General features: G+C 44.5%; 2 long non-coding RNA genes across 8 annotated transcripts in view; one reads left to right on the forward strand and one right to left on the reverse strand.

Moving 5' to 3' along the window:
* Nucleotides 1-17,183, forward strand: part of LOC125635229 (uncharacterized) — a 63,232-nt gene that overhangs the window by 36,332 nt on the left and 9,717 nt on the right. For 2 of the 6 annotated variants that reach the window (XR_012668050.1, XR_012668047.1), the window contains exons 1-3: nucleotides 13,329-14,257; nucleotides 15,093-15,183; nucleotides 16,787-16,878. This is a non-coding gene — a long non-coding RNA (uncharacterized LOC125635229). Of the gene's footprint in view, nucleotides 1-13,328; nucleotides 14,258-15,092; nucleotides 15,184-16,786; nucleotides 16,879-17,183 lie in introns of those variants that run through there. The other 4 variants (XR_012668045.1, XR_012668048.1, XR_012668046.1 and 1 more) reach the window with 4 other exon arrangements.
* On the reverse strand, nucleotides 23-12,963 carry LOC125635394 (uncharacterized). Of its 2 annotated transcripts, none has more exons than XR_012668051.1 (4): nucleotides 12,136-12,963; nucleotides 10,493-10,628; nucleotides 9,024-9,149; nucleotides 23-1,449 (listed from the first exon to the last, which is right to left on the reverse strand). It is a non-coding gene; the product is annotated as an uncharacterized LOC125635394 (long non-coding RNA). The 2 variants fall into 2 exon arrangements; XR_007356251.2 differs by lacking the exon at nucleotides 12,136-12,963 and adding an exon at nucleotides 10,881-11,806 and having other exon boundaries at nucleotides 24-1,449.

Genomic DNA, 17,183 nt, shown 5'->3' on the forward strand with positions numbered 1-17,183 from the left:
AGCATGTATGTATTCAAAAGAGAATATGGAGGTGAAATGGAATGGAATAGGTACTGAGAGAAAAAAGTACTTTAATGAAATGCTTTATTGTAAACTACTTTATCAAAAGGGACTAGATGGCTCAGAGAGTTAATACCTCATTTCCACTGATCTGAATCTATCCCAGCGGGGGTGTGAGCAACTTATCATGTACATGGACAGCTACTGGTCTATGTGAGACAAGCTGTTGTTCTTAGTGTGAGTCCTGGAGGATAAGTCTCCAGGGTACAAAATCCTGGAGACTTTGTAGCAGATAGATTCCAGCCCAGAGAGTGAGTGTATTACCCCTCCACTGACTTTATTCAGCATACCCAGAGTGCAAAGAACTTACACAGCCTGATGCTGAACATATGCCCCTCAAGGCTGAATAACCTGGCCTCCAGATTTGGCCCAATGTGCAGAATTTAAAATGTACAGTCTGTTAATTAACAAGTCTGCCACTTTTATTGTAGTGATTGGTTCTAATTACAATAATTTATTTTGAGTTGGGGGGTCAACACAAGATCATCACAAATGTAGTACAAAAATGGTATTTTCACAGGTGGAGTAGGAATTATAACGTAGTCGTGAAATATATTTTAAGAATGGCTGTGGTGAACTGGTTTTTCAAAAAGATTTTTTTCCAGATATTCACATACAGTCATATTTCCTCCTTGTGAAACTGGAGTGAAAAAAGCATTTTGGGAATATTTTAAACATATAAATCTTCCAGAGCAGGGAGCAGTGCAGGGAGCAGATCAAACAGCTCAACAGCGAGTACCAGAAGACCAGAGACCAGAACCGCACCTTGGGTAACTGAAAAACCTCATTCTTGTTTTATGAGGAGTTGGCTGGCTGCCGGGCACGGAGCCAACTGTGGTGCACGATGACCTGGTCTATGTCCTCTATCTGAATCCAGCGTGGGGACTGGTGGGAACCAGCAGCAGGCGCTGAGTGACTCTGTTTCTGAAACTGGTCCCAGAGCAACTTGTGGAACAGCATCAACGGCAAATTCTGGGTCCGTACTGGGAAGAGCTGTTTGATGCCCCCCACGGACCCTGAGTAACACCCTGCTGCCAAGCCTGCAGCAAACCCCGAGGAGACAGAAGTTGCCCCTGAGCTTGGTAAGTTTCTGACTCCGTCTCTTTCTTGTCCCACCTCCACTGGCTGCTGTACATCCAGAACTTGAGCCCTGGCTCAATGTACCTTCACAGACCTTTCCGAGAGGAAGCATTACCATGATGAAGTTATGCTCCAAGTTCTGGAGAGAGCGGACAAGCAGGTCCAGTACCAGAAACAGAGGGATGTAAGACTGGAGCAGTGGCATGCTGGAGGCTGGAGGAAAGGCTGAGGCTCGCTGCACAGCTGGAGGACAGGGTTTCAGCGAGGGAGCCAGTACTTGCAGTGCAGTTCCTGGAACAGGAATGGCAGCTAAGGGAGGAAGAGGACAGAGCTCAACAAAGAGAACTGTTTCAGCAACTCATCTCTGTCATGGCTGGAAAAACACTAGCTCCTGCTGCCTTCCCCACACCACGGCTTGACCCCCCCTGCAACATATCTTCAGTCCAGAAGTTGCTTGGTCAACTCCATGTTGGGGTGGCCTATGCATTCAGACCCTATGAGCAGCTGGGCAGGGCAACTAAAGCTCAGACAGCCTTCCTTCTGGAACCTCTTTCCTGTGGCTACCTCCAGCCTCCTTCCCAAGAACCAAGTGTGCAGAAAACAGGGAAAGGAGAACATGGGGTCAGGCGACATGCAGCAGTAGGGGGTTTGCAGTGTTTCCTGCACTTTTGTTTTGGAAATTTTCTTCTGTTGCTTGCTTGGGGGTGTCGTAATGGCATCTGGCCTGCCTAGCAATGGGTGACAGTTGGATCGTTTTAGCATGTTTACAAATAAAGCCTTTTATGTCATCAAGAAAGTTTATTGGTATCACTGCATCATATCAAACAATCATGATTTGAGATAATAAAGCTAAAACCATAATCAGGAGCAATTATACATTACTGAGCAAACACTATTCTTCTGTGAAGTTAGGTACGGCAATTCAAGTAACTTCCTTATGTGAACCCATACTGTGATTCTCACCTCCCAATTCATTGTTCATCTGTCATTCACCAGTACATTGCATGGCAGTCAAGCCCGCACTCCTCCCAAGCACTGACCCCCCCCCCAACATTAATTAGCACCCCCCTGGCACATTTTTACAGGTACTATTCTCCCTCATCCGCTGGGCCATGCAAGTCCATATTGTGATTCTAGCTTGTTCCCCATGATACCTCCCGGGAGATGTTCTAAGCAATAAAGGGGATCACAAGTCTCATACTCTGGTCCAATCTCGGTCGAGGTGGGTGAGTGTGACCTTTGGTCATTCTGGCAAGTCCCCTCTCTTACTGATCATTCTGTAATAATATATGTCACCAGACCTGCTCTAAAACTACAGAAAACATGGCATTTAACAGATGACTCTACAGATGTGGTTTCGGCCCCACCTCATTTGGGGTATTGGTTAAAGGGCACAAATGAGCTAAGTTCCTCAAGTCCCCTGTATGTGATCAATGACCTAATATGAACTATTGAAATCTTTTTCTTCCACATTTTCACTTCTCCATATTTCATTCTCTCACCATTTCTTAAAACATTCTGGGCTTTTTACTGGCAAAGAATTAGGGAATTAATCATTTATTTCACCAAGTAAGGCTTACCTCTGATTATCAAAGCTATCTTCTATTCTATTAATCTAAACTGTACCTAAGGTAGAGAAACATTAAGAGTTTTCAGAGCAACAACACTGAAGTTTATAGACTAGGCTTCCCTAGATAGGCCCATTTCCTTCACAGTCTACCCACTCCTCTTCACCATGAATAGTTTTGCAATGGCGACATCTGTGGCAGTAACATTGCATGTTCGCTCTTTGGATTTATTTTTAGAAAGCGCTGATGGATGGTAACAGTTGTCTATTTGGAAAAAGATACAGCAATGCTCTGATCAGGGCTGTGTAAATATATTTTCTCATCAAGGTTATGTATATCACACTGTCCGAAGGCACCCACGGGCTTTATTCTGGATCCTGTGCTCAGACTTTTGAACCTTGTGGCACAGAGAACATCCTTACACTGAATCATATCAGACCTCACTTAAAAAGTCAACTTCACAAATATTCTTGCCCCACAGGATGATATTGTAATGGATTGCAAATCATCCTTCTATGGAATGCATATATTCCACTCTTCTCACAATGCAATCTTAATTCTGGTGATTTTTGTAATAGCTGTTTGTAGTTCTTGTTTAAAACTTTGTACAGGAAGCTGTACTCCCATGGAGTATGAGTATATCAGCGAATCAATACTTAATGGACAGGAAAACTGTATCACTTGTGTGCTCTCCCAATCCCTAGGGCTGCTAGGGGCTGAGTCAGCTGCTAGCACACCTTATAGCAGCCTCAGGGCTGCTATAACTTAGACTGGTTGATTAGATTGCGGAGGTGAGGGGGTATGGTAAAATTATCATGGGTAGGGTGTACGGGAAGTGGCCAAAGTGTGTCTAGGATCACTGGCTGATGTAACAGCCTCCAAGTGATTATCTGCCAATATAAGTTATAGTAGTCCTGAGCATGCTCTAAGTTGGACTGGGGCTTGACCCAGCCCAGGAGAACGAGACAGACAAAAGGGACGTAGAATGCTGTCCTTAGCCATGTGCAAGTTGGCCAACTCTATGCCTATCCTTCCAACTGCAGGTGTTACATAAACAGCAATTAGTACACAGCAGATGTTACAATAATTTGTATTTTATTTGCTTAAAGTACTTCAAGTATTTTATTAGTAGTGCAACAAAGAGGCTGGGTAATTAAGAGCACATTTATCTCTTTGGTAACTCCCCCCTCCCATTTTACTTGGGGCAAGAAAAATCAAACAGTTTCATTGGTTGGGCTGTAATTATAACAAACTAATAGCTTGCTCGCTGCTGCATTTTCATACTAGGTGTTGTGAATGTGTTGTGAGCTGGTCTCTCACCTGAAGATAATTATTTTGCACACAAAGTTTAAGACACATAGGGCCTGATTTTACAAACAGTACAGCGCATAATGCTTACCACCATGACTAGTGCCAAGGAGTTTAGGAAGAAGCATTATAGCTGGTAGCAGTTACAAGATAAGCCAATAGATAACAATGCTGCCTCTGAGATTTTACTCTCTAAAAACTCCTCATAAGAACACCCTGTTTAAAACAGGATTTTGCAAAAGTAAAGAACCCAACTCCTCCAAAAGCACCACCCCACACATAAGCCTCCTGTTTCTCCTAATTTCTTAATTATTTGGACCCAACTGGCAGCTATTTCTCATGGCTTCTCAAGGGACATTATCCCACTCATAGGCTTCCACAGACAGAGATGGAGGATTGAAACAAACAGCCAGTCAGCACAGGGCAGAGAAAGTCCAGTCAAAACTCTAGAAAGGTTTCCAAAGGACCCTGCTTTAGCAGCTTCTGCTCCCATACACCAGAGAGGTTTTTATTAGAAGTTTTTCCCCCTTGCAGTGTTGCTGGCTGTTACAGACTTGTAGTAATGAGTTTCAGGAATTTAGGTATTGGAAGAGAACTGTCCTTGAACAAAATAAGCAAACAAAAGATTTCCACCACAGAATGCAATGACGACAAATCAAGGCACCCTCCCCGTGACCTTCAAGAGAGGCACTGAAATCCAAACTGATTTATTAGGATCAAGACAGTTAACGTATGACTCATCAGCTGCCCAGTATTGCCAACCCCAATCTGCCAAAAACCAGGAGACTAAAAATGTGATTGGCTTAAAAATCATGATACCACAGCAATAAATCATATTGTTTCTCACTTGCCTTACGATTGCTGAGACTTCAGAGTAAAGTTGTGTGCCCCTCGTTTGTAAGGGAACAGTTTGGGGTCAAAAATGCGACCTTAAATGGTTGCTAGGTACACAAAAAGGTGTCTATTATCCATTTCCTAAGGCCCAGGAGGGGGAATTCAATTGCTTTCCATTCTCCTCTCCTTATCACTATCCTGTCTCCTACCCCATCCTTCCAGCACCACCCCATGTTCCTCTTTGCCCACTCAGGCACTCAAAGTGGCAGTTAGGTCCCCAAGTCCAATATTTAGATGCCACTGGCTTTCACAAAACCCTGGTTCAGATACCTACAAGGTTAGACAGCAACTAAGTTTCCACCATTAAAATCTCTGAGGTACCTACCTTTTGGCAGGTTGGCACACACACACAGCTCCCTAAATTCTGACACTGCCTGGCAGCTCAGTGCCTAATTCATGCCAAACTAGTTCCCTATTTATCTTCCTGTTGGGGCCCAGTTGGGTAGTGTGCTCTGAGCATGGCTGAACCTGGACAAAATATGACAACAGTGTTAAGAGCGAGATCTTTTATTGGACTGACTTCTGTTGGTGAAAGAGACCCCACCAGTATCACCAGCCCTGGTCTCAGTGACCCCTCTGCCTAAAAGTTGATCCTCGGTGACCTCTGCATGACCATCTACTGCCAACATCCCTATTCTCTGGGACCCTGTGTGACCCCACGGCCTCCAAATCTATCCTCATTGTCTGATCCAGGAATTGCTACTACCTGCAGTCCTGCTGTCTGTGACCTTGTGTGATGTCTCTACCTCCAAAAAGTGATCCTAATTCACCTGTGCAGGACCCCTCACTACCAGCACCCCTGCTCTCTGTGACCCCATGTTTCTTCTGTGCCTCTATATTGATCCTAATTGACCTGTGCATGAACCCCCAGTACCACCAAGGCTAGTCTCTGTGACTCCATGTGTCAAGGTTCCTCCCCCACTCTGAACTCTAGGGTACAGATGTGGGGACCTGCATGAAAAACCTCCTAAGCTTATCTTTACCAGCTTAGGTCAAAACTTCCCCAAGGTACAAAATATTACACCCGTTATCCTTGGAATGGCCGCTACCACCACCAAACTAATACTGGTTACTGGGGAAGAGCTGTTTGGACGCGTCTTTCCCCCCAAAATACTTCCCAAAACCTTGCACCCCACTTCCTGGACAAGGTTTGGTAAAAAGCCTCACCAATTTGCATAGGTGACCACAGACCCAAACCCTTGGATCTGAGAACAATGAAAAAGCATTCAGTTTTTACGAGAAGACTTTTAATAAAAAATAGAAGTAAATAGAAATAAAGAAATCCCCCCTGTAAAATCAGGATGGTAGATACCTTACAGGGTAATTAGATTCAAAAACATAGAGAACCCCTCTAGGCAAAACCTTAAGTTACAAAAAAGATGCACAGACAGAAATAGTTATTCTATTCAGCACAATTCTTTTCTCAGCCATTTAAAGAAATCATAATCTAACACGTACCTAGCTAGATTACTTACTAAAAGTTCTAAGACTCCATTCCTGTTCTGTCCCTGGCAAAGAGCAGCACACAGACAGACACAGACCCTTTGTTTCTCTCCCTCCTCCCAGCTTTTGAAAGTATCTTGTCTCCTCATTGGTCATTTTGGTCAGGTGCCAGCGAGGTTACCTTTAGCTTCTTAACCCTTTACAGGTGAGAGGAGCTTTCCCCTGGCCAGGAGGGATTTCAAAGGGGTTTACCCTTCCCTTTATATTTATGACACCATGTAACCCCCACCCTCCAAACTGATGCTAATTGACCTGTGCATGATCCATCAGTACCACCAGTCCTCTGTGACCCATATTCCTTCAAATTCATCCTCATTGACGTCTGCATGACCCCCACGTACAATCATCCCTGTTCTCTGTGATGTTGGGTGACCCCACTGCCTCCATATTGATTTTCACTGACTTGTCCATTAGCCCCCAGTCCTCTGCTCTGTGTCCTCATTTGATCCCTCTGGTTCCAAATTGCTTCTAATTGACCTCTACATGACCTCCAATAGGACCAGCGCGTCTCTCTGTGACGCTGTTGCCTCCAATGTGGTCCTCAGGAACCTGTGCAGGACCTCCCACTACCAACAGCCCTTTTCTCTGTCAACTTGTGACCTTTTTGCCTCCACACTGTTCCTGTAGGACCTCTGCATAACCCCCAGGTACCGCAAGCCCTGCTCTGTGACCCTATGGTACCACACTGCTGCTACTTTTATCCTGACTGGAGACTATCCCCACCCTACCCCTGTCACTGGCCAAAAAGTTCCCTTAGCAGGCTGTTCCTCCTTGCCAAAGCATCCAGGGGAAGCATGTTTCCTGGGTGCTGGCTAGAGCGTGGTGCCAATAATGCCAGTGTTTAGTTTGACTCCTGATGGTGGGTACTTGGTGACTGTGGGCCTCAGGAGGGTGGCTTTTTGACTTTTGCTGACTGCTATGGGGAGAGGGGGCAAAAAGAGGGGAAGCAAGTAGGCTAGCTGCTTTGCAGGGAGTGGAGGAAGTTCTTGTCCCACCATATGAAGAGCGCAGGCATCAATCCCACCTACTTCTCACATGTGATTCAAGTGCTTCACTGCCTGAGCAAATTCTCTCTTCCCTGCCCCCTGCTTTTGAGTGATCTGCCCTGTGCCAGGGCTCTAGGGTCTTGAGCAAAGCTGACCAGAGCAACCCCCCCCCCCCCCAAAAAAAAAAAAAAAAAAAAAAAAGCTAGCTCCCCCTGCTGCTACAGAGCAAGCTGGAGAAAGCAAACCTTGATCCTGCTGCCACTCAATTCCCCAAGCCCTCAGCCAGTGTCTGCAGGCCAGACCCGAGCCGCTTTCAACCCCAGCATAGCTCACTTCTTAGGAGGCTGAGTCAGGGAAAGGATCACAGGAGATGCTAAGCTTGCTGGTGGACAACGCCTTCTAAATAGAAAGAAGGTTGCAGGCCTTGTCTTGAGGCAGGGGCTAGATTAGGTTATCTGAGAGCTAGTGTAATTACGTTTATGGAATGGTTAATTTAGTTTTATGTTGAATTATATGGAAGTGGACCTATCTCTAGGATAACTTCCTTCCTACATGCTCTGCTGTCTTTCACACACAGCTCAAAGCTATGGCTGGAGGTTTGAATTTAGTCCCAAACAAGAACAGATTCCTAAATCTCATCAGATGTTTCCAGGTTGAGAGAGGCCTGGTTTATACAGATCTAGAAGCAAAGATTGTAAAAAAAAAAAAACAACACAACACTAATTAAAGTGTTAACTAATGGGAAGGAGTCAGAGGATTCTGGAGAGTGGGGTGTGAGCTGTACAGCGTTTCATCATTCAGGGGCTTAAAATAGGATGTGTTAATACGGAAATGAAAAATGGAAGAACAAACCTGTTTGCCAGACAATGCTCCATGCACATCAAGATGGACTTTGGTACACAAATAATGCTCTATATATCCAGAACGAACAATTGTCCATATGCAGACATTGGATATTTATTACAACAAGCCCATTCTCCTTCAATTATTTTCACAATTCCATTCTGTTGGCTATGCAACACGTAAACTGACCAGAGACAGAAGTAACCCTTGTCCAGCGAATAAGGATAATGTGTACTGTATTGCCAAATGTTCAGACTTAAGTGCCTAAAGTTAGGCACTTAAATTAAGTATTTAGACTCTTAAGTTTCCTGATTCAGTTTCCAAGCACTCAGAATTCTCAGTGACAGGCCACTGTCTATTTTATATGACAGATTGAACCTTAGTCATGAGGTTCAGATCCCGATCTTGGGTTTCTTCAAGTTTCAGGAGTGACTAGATTCAGGGTTCTTGTTTTAAATCCTTATACAGGTCAACACAAGCTTCAGATACAAACATTTTGAAAAGTTTGTGGGAAACTGTCTGGATCAGTTTCCATTTTGAATCCATCTCTTATCACAAGCCAGATGGATGGGATGGATCACTTGATTTTACCTGTTCTGAATGCCAATGCCAGGTGCCCCAGAGGGAATGAACAGAAGACAGGATATTGGTCTAGGTGGATCTTTGGCCTGACCTCATGTGGCCTTTATGTTCTACAAAAACTGGTCAAGAAATGGTAGAATCTCTGGAAATTCCTATATCAGACTCAAGAAATCATTTAGATGAATAAATAAAATCTCACCTTTTCCCTGCCCACAGCAGTTTGAATCCTTCATTGATTTTATCAAAAGGCAAAGTGTGGGTTAAACTTCTTGTTCATGTAATCAGACACCAGTTTAGGGAGAGAGTCAGTCCTTCAACTTCCACCCTTAAAAAAAAAAAAGCTTATCAGTAGAATGTGACATGCATGATTTATTTTCTCAGAATGGGTAAGAAAAGTCATGTTCATAATATGAAGATTGCTTTAGCTGCGGATGTGAAGCAGAATTGTTACTGTAAACACAATGACACATTGGCATTCAGTGCTCAGAGCAGCACCACAAACACTAAAGAGCTATAATGAAGTTAGACTTTGAGGACTCAGTTTGACCCTTTGTTTTATTTCCAGAATTCTTGCTCATGAAATGAGTAGCACCAGGCTGGACCGATTTAAAAATCGTTGATTTAAATCAGCAAGCAGGAAACCTTAATTTAAATACTAAATTTTAATTCTGTTCATTTGTTTTGGGAAAAGTCACAAAAGTGGATACTCTGTTGCAACTCAATGTAGCCTTTAGCAAAAGTAGTGCCAAATTTAGTGTAAACAGCTATACCTATTTAGCTTAACATACACTGAGTCTTCAATTTTAAATTTCATCTTAGATGGTAAAAAAAAAATAGTAAATAAGAAATGTGATTAGTGTTAAGCTCTATTTGGATGGAAAAGTTTTAATTCAAATAGAAGTGTGCAAATATGGCATTTAATGTATTACTTAAATGTGCTGGGTATATGAGAAAAAAAAAGTTATCCAAACACATTTTTCATTTAAAATGGATTAAAATAAGATCTGTAGTTAATGAATTGAAGCGATTCTGTCAAGTCACCATGTCCTTCAAGATTTTAGAAGGAGCAGAATTTCATCCTCTCAACTAGCTTTTATTCATAAAGAGGAAATTTAGTTTTTCTACTTTATCAACTCCCAGTTGATTTAACTTTGAATCAACTAGTCATTGAACTGAAGTAGTTGAATAAATGGATCTGGAGCATGTAGAATCCTTGCACCTGAAGAGGTTACTGCTGTCAAAAGATGGGTTAGTAGTTCAACACTCTGGTTCTAGGTACTTAGCCAGTGACCTCCACCAATTCAGTGGTTTGGCCTTCTTTAAAACTTCAGCAAAAAACATGTACTGCTTATTTTAGTGAGTGTAAATTTTACTTGTGTTACAATTTCAAATCTGTTTTAATAAACTGGATTTTTATTTAAATTAAGAAAAAACCCAGTTTTTTTAAATAGAATTTTTATCCACCCTGTTCCTTACTATGCAATGTCTACGCAACTTGTAGCTTCCATCTCCTCTGTGAAGGTTGCATTTCCATCTCTGGCTGTTCTCCTGCAGCAGGACCTTTTCCTTGCTTAACCATGAGATCAAGATCAAGAGACTGAACGTTCAGACTCTGAATGTCACAAGTACATCAGAGCACTAGGACTGCACTTCCGCTGAACTCCTTACCTCCAATCAAACTCTCCTTCCATTGATGCCCAGAGAACAGCAGCATAGGGTCAAAGGAGATCTGTGATCCTGAAGGGGGTTCTCCTACCAGCACACAAGTTCCATAGCCCAAGTGGCACGATAGCAGGGCAGCCATCTGTTTTAGAACACAGACATGTAAAGAGGGCAGGAAGGTAATGAAACAAGCTTCCATTCAGAGCTGGTTGTAACTTTTCCATAATACTGAAGTTTGCTAAAAGGGAGACTATGCGCAGAATAACTAGGATAGGGCCAATTGGCGATACCCTGACGCCACAAATAATCCCATTGAAGTCAACGGGAGCTGCTGGGTGCTCAGGCACTTGAAAGTAAGGTTACTAACTGAGGTGCCTAATCAGAGGGTATTTACCTTTCAGTGACTTGAGTTCTTCTGCAGGGTGTTTTATCCCTGTGTGCGCTCTACCATGGGACATGCATGTGCCTGCACGCTCTTGTTTGGAGATTTGAATTAGCAGTGACTGCAGGTCTGCACCTGTGCACCATGCAGCCTCGTGCCCCAAAGCGAGGCCACAGAGAGGAGTGGAACCCGCCGTCACTCCAGAGCTGCAGACTCCACTGCAGAGCCTCCCAGCCCCATGCTCCTGGTCTGAGGCCAGAGTATAGAAAGATCTCACAGAACAAATCCTCCCTAGTTCTTGCCTCTCTCCTCCTGGTCAGGGCGAGGCATTCAGCAGGCATGGAGGTAGCACTGCTCAAGGCCAGCATGCCAGAAGTTATTGATTAAACTAGACAGATGCACTATTAGACTGACTGTCAGGAGGGAACAGAGGAAAATAAGTCTCAAAATGCCCTTATTCCCACAAATAATTTTAATACTTGTCGCTAGGTTTGAAACCTCTTGCTACAGTGCTGCTCTGCAGCTCAAACCATGGTGAGTCCAGCCTAGCAGAGAGGAGGGGAGGGGGGTTCTGTTATATGGAAGCTATAACAGTTCCATGTCCTTTCCTGGGTGTGGGTAGAGGGACAGTGCAGTGAATACAGGCATTATTTTCACAGACACTGGTGATTTTTGCCCCTCAGTCCTGAGGGTGGCAAAGGCACAGAGACTCTAGCTGGGGTCCTGTAGCCCCCAGGCCCACATGCCACTATCCTGTTTTCTGCAATGGTGCCAGCTTAACCCATTGCAGAGTGGCATGGGCAAGTGTTCCATTGCAGTGCCAAAAAAAACCAAACCACAAAAACACACTGCTGTCTTAGAAATCTTGAGAGTTCTCTATGGAGCTCTCAAGGCAATGGGAACATTCCTATTCAGATAGGCAAACTACTCTGCATGGCCCCTACCACCTAGTGCAACAAGCAAAAGAAGTTAAAAGCAGATGCTGACTACCTCTGTTCCACCTCTACCTGAGTACAGGCCACTGATCTGTGAATGGCCTCTCCTACTACTCTCTGAATTTATTCCCTAGCCTTTTATTTTGTGACATTATACCAGCAAACCAAACTCAAAACCCTTTTTCCTCTAAGCTTGCGGATGGAATGGGTGCAATTTTTAAATGAGGAGGAGGGTTGTTCGGGGGTGGGGAAGGGACAGAAAGATGAGGTTTCAGGGAAACAAAGCAAAAAATCCCCACACACTGAAAGGAATAATGCATTTACACACTTACCCAAGCTCACTTCCCCTTCATGAGTGGGCACATCTGCTAATCTGGCAAGATTAGCTCGACTCTGGTAGAGTTGCAATAGTTCTTGGCTTGCAGCATGGTTGGAGTCCCTGGCCACATCGTCTTCCTCCTCACTGTCCACAGCAGGAGTCTCCACAATGGGTTCCTCCAAAAAGCATCTACAGTTGCCTGCAGGGTGCTGGGGGGGAGGGGGGGGGTGTCCATTGCCAAGTATGGCATGCATTTCATTGTAAAAGCTGCCCGTCTGAGGGGCAACATCTGATTTCTGATTCCTTTCTTTTCACCTTGTGGTAGGTCTGGCGAGGTTCCTTTGCTTTTATGTGGCACTGCTGTTCCATCTCGTGTGTTCCCATTGCAGCATCCCCTGTGCCATCTCCACCTAGATGTTGATTGTTTCTCCAGCTATGCTTGCACAGCCTTTCCTCCCCACCACGTGAGGAGGTCCATGGCATCTTGCCTGCTCCAGGCAGGCCTGTGTCCAGTAGCTCGGTCTGAGAGTGCATGGAGCTGGCATGGTCAGATGCATGCCACAAAGGTGAGCTGTTAGGTGTGCTCAAAGTGAGCAGTCAGGAAAAAGGCATTAAAAACCCATGCAGTGTCTACACTCACATGGTCTACCAAAAGTAGGTTTGCTATGGCTTGCTGTTGCTCAGGAGATGGTGTTATTTTGTTGCTGTAATGGTGCTTATCTTAGTGGGTGACAAATTTGGTGTTGACACAAGTTATGCAACAGACCATGCATAAGACATACAGGAATGTTACTTGCAGGAGAGAGTGCATGCACAATATTATTTGAAAAAAGAAAATGAGGACTTGTGGCACCTTAGAGACTAACAAATAAATTGCTCAAATAAATTTGTTAGTCTCTAAGGTGCCACAAGTCCTCCTTTTCTTTTTGCCAGTACAGACTAACACGGCTGCTACTCTGAAACCTAATATTATTTGAGAATCCAGTGAGAATTCCTGCTTTTCAGCCACATCCAGCACGTTTATTGGCATAAGCAATCTTGGCATTTATTTCTTTTTTGGCTGTATTGCAATGGTTTTGCATTAACTGATCTTTTAGCTTCATTAGAGATCCACAGTAACCCCCATTCTGCACAGTGCACTTGCCAAAAAAACTAACTAGTACTAAAATGTCGGTCAAGTACTGATAGGAATACTAACAGTGTTGGGGACACTGGGGCATGGCCACTAGGTAACTCGAGGGGATGGAAGACCACGAGTGTTGATGAAGCCCCCTCGCACTAGGCCCAAGTGTCCTTGCCCCCCCCTCCCCCCGGAGGCACTCGCAGCAGCTCTGCGTACTAGGGCCAAGTGTCCTTGGCCCCCCCGCCTGGAGGCACACACAGCAGTTATGCTGAGGATCTGCAACAATATACTGCAAAATCAGACTGCCTGAAACTAAGCAAGGCCACACAGGGCAGATATGGAAGAACAATGCTGAATAAAGCAGCTTTATGTATAGTTTAACAAATGACACAGAGAACCAGGGAATTAGCTGGGAACTGGATTGGCTGGCTATATGGATACTTGGGGCAGCTTGCTATTGGATAAGTATGCTGGGAAAAAGGATGTATAAAAGCCTGTGTAACTTCCTGCTCTGTGTACAGGATTTGAGATTCAAATCTCCCTGTACCTATTTGAAGCTTCAAATAAACTTTTCTGCTTCTCCACCCCGTTGTGATTATTGGGTGTAGCACACCGGGTAACGAACCACTCAAGCTGTTGGTCAGCCTCTCGGCACTGGGTGCCAGCAACAACAGTGCTCGTGTTTCAGTGGCTAAGGCACTAGACTGGGAGTCTAGGGTGACCAAAGGGCAAGTGTGAAAGATTGGGATGGGGTGTGTGTGGGGGGGAAAATAGGTGCCTATAAGAAAAAGCCCCCCAAAAAATCAGGACTGTCCCTCAGGTGCTGACTTCTACTGGTGCCAGTGGGTGCTTGGCCCCCCTCTGCCCCAAATCCCTGCCCCTCCCCCTGAGCATGCCATGTTCCCACTCCTCCCCCCTGGAGCTTGCTACAGCTGTTTGGCAGCAGCAAGCGCTGGGAGATAGGCAGAGGAGCGGGGACATGGCGTGCTCAGGGAAGGAAGCAGAGGAAGAGGTGAGGAAGGGTGGGGAGCTTGGCTGCTGGTGGGTGCAGAGCACCCACTAATTTCTCCCTGTGGGTGCTCCAGCCCCAAAGCACCCATAGAGTTGGTGCCTATGCTGTCCCTATAAAATGGGGACTTCTGGTCACCCTATGGGAGTCAGGAGACCCGGGTCTAGTGCCTCTCTCTACCACTCACCTGCTGTGTAATCTTAAATCACTCACCACCCTATCCTCAGTTTCCCTATCTGTAAAATAGGGCTAGGGATTTTTTGTAAAGTTCCTTGGGAGCATGCATAAACAAAGCATCCAGCAACTGCTCAAATATCCATCAGTGATAGCCTCTGGTCAGAGGCTGGTGAAGAGATGGGGATTTCTTAAACATTTAGGCAACCAGGCATCTTTAAAAAAGAGCCCTCCTTGCCAAGACGTGAGATGCCAAAGAGGCACACAGCACATCCGCACAGGGCCCTTCACAGAGGGCAGGGGCAACACGAGCAAGAGCACAAACTTCTTGGGCTTTTGGAGGAGCAGCCTCCACCTCCTTGATAGAGAGCGCTTCACCCGCCTCCGAGATAACTGCAGCCCTGCATTTAATAACCTGTGGGGGGGGGAAGAATTATACTTGCGCAAGAGCCTGTAGTCACTAAAAATGACCAGGAGCAAATACAAAAATAATGGCATCACATTAATGTCCACTTCGCTGCTCATATGCATCTTGCTCATTTCAGGAATCCAGAGCATTTTATTCCAAGCGAAGTTGTCCCTGCTGAGTGACTTTCCCCTTCTATAGGTTGAGTTTCATCCGACTAAGCTGTATTCTGTTACTTACAGTCATTTTACTTCACAGGGCATTGCCATGGAAAACGTTTTCTTCCTAGTATGTTCATTCAAAGACCCCAGCTACAGTGGGAGCAGAGCTGCCTGCCTTCTAGAGACTGGTAAGTAGTAAAAGATAAGAACTGAAAAATACTGGAGTTTTAAACTGATGCCCTCGAGAGTCAACATTACAGCCATTAGTCCTGCAAGCCAAACCACAGAATAAAACGGACCAATGCTCAGAAGCAACGTTTGTATTTCTGGAAATGGGTTTTTAAAGGTTCAATTTGCACTTGTGTTTGCCTCCCACTTTCCCCTCAGCTTGGAATCCCTTTGCTTCAAGGATTTAAAAAGAAATTGTAGCTACTGCTTCAAACCCATATATGGGGACCAAAGTCTAGCTTCTGTTACTGCAGCTAATGAAATGGCTATACAGACTGAAATAGGGAATGGGGGCAAGAATGGTTGGTCCGATCTAGAACACCCTCAGAAATTGTTGGTGCAAAAATTTCAACTTGAACCTGAACCTTATTGTATTGTTTTATTAGAGACTAGAGGGGAAAAAAGGAGCTAAGATAAAACATCCAAGGGGCAAACAGGGTAAAAGTAGAGTAAAAAGACCAATTGAGAGAAACGGTGAGGAAAACTGCGACCAAAGCAGTTCTAGTTTTTAAAAATGAATCAACTTTGGCATTGGGCATGGAAGAGATGGAAAATTGTATTGAACTTTTTAGTTCTGTATGAGCAAAAGACTCATGGATTTGAAATAGTTTTGCAATGCCAAAAATGGCTTGACCAGCTCCATGAGATTTGCACTTTTGTACTATTTGCAAAGGAAATGATTAACACTGCATTTTATCTGCTCAGTCATAAGATACATCACTGTCCTTTGCCCCAGGTTGCAGATTGCATGAAAGCTATTATACAGCGGCCACAGCTTTCAAGTTTCTTTCAGATATGCAGTCTAGTGCAATTGCACTTGAAGATAAAAGGAAGTGTTTTCAAAAGAGCAAATATAAGGGCTCTGTTCAACTGGAACTAGAAAGCTTTTGTTCATGCTATTGCACTGTTTCTTCACCCCCCTCCCCTCAAATGTCATGCTGACTCAGGGACCTATCCCCTGGCTCTCTGCAAGTCAGCCCCAGAGCTCTTTCCTCCCCCCCACCTACATCTCTCTCCCTACAGAGAATTTCAAAACCCCAGAACCTCCCCACTGTTCAGCTCCCACCTACAAACCTGTCCCAGGCTCCAGTGGCAGCCACCCAGTGCTATAGTCCATTCCTCCCCACTGCCAGGCTCTCCCCCACAACCCCTCTGGATATCCAGAATTCATGTTCTCTTGGCTACAGATACCTATTTGTATCTTCTAAATCAGAATAAGACCCTCAAAATCCCCAATAAGTTTTTACATTCCTAACTGAACCGAGCCCTTCACACCTCAGTGAACCCTGCACTAGGCTGAGGAAGAGATGGGGGAAAAAAGTGATGCAATAGCTAGGCCACCTATTTGCACATGGCTATAGGTAGTTTAAAATATTTGAAGAATGGGATTTTTCTAGCTAGAGGTGTACCTTATGAGTAAAGGACAGAAAACCTGCCTGGAAAATGGAATGTTATAACACAGCCAGCTCTTTGACCTTTGAACAAACAGTATTTTCTTATCTTTTAGAATTTTAGCATCTATATTGTATAGAGTTTATAAGTGTGCCCTGCTTACTCTTCCAGAAGTTTGTGTGTCGGCCTCTGTTGGTAAGCTGTCCCAGCTGTGCAGAGCCTGCTTCTTTCCACTGAAGAGTCTGACTTTGGCAAGAACATAGGTACTAATACAAACTAGATATATTCCCTGCACGCTCGCAGTGTGTAACGTATGCTAGGCTAGCCATTGATGGGTCATTCAAACATTGTTCAAATTTTTAGTGCAGAAGGAGAGCACTCTGGGTATTTAGGTGGAGCCAAAAACTCCTTGTGTAGACAAGTTCCACAGAACTTACATAATTACTATCAAGTTGAGTGGTAGCACATTTTACCTTGGTTCAATGGTCTACATTAGAGATATTTACCATGCTAAGTGTGGTTTATTCTCCCTCCACTACAGCACACCTCACATCCTCACACAAAAGGA

The sequence above is a fragment of the Caretta caretta genome, chromosome 4, assembly GCF_965140235.1.
Source record: "Caretta caretta isolate rCarCar2 chromosome 4, rCarCar1.hap1, whole genome shotgun sequence".
NCBI lineage: Eukaryota > Metazoa > Chordata > Testudines > Cheloniidae > Caretta > Caretta caretta.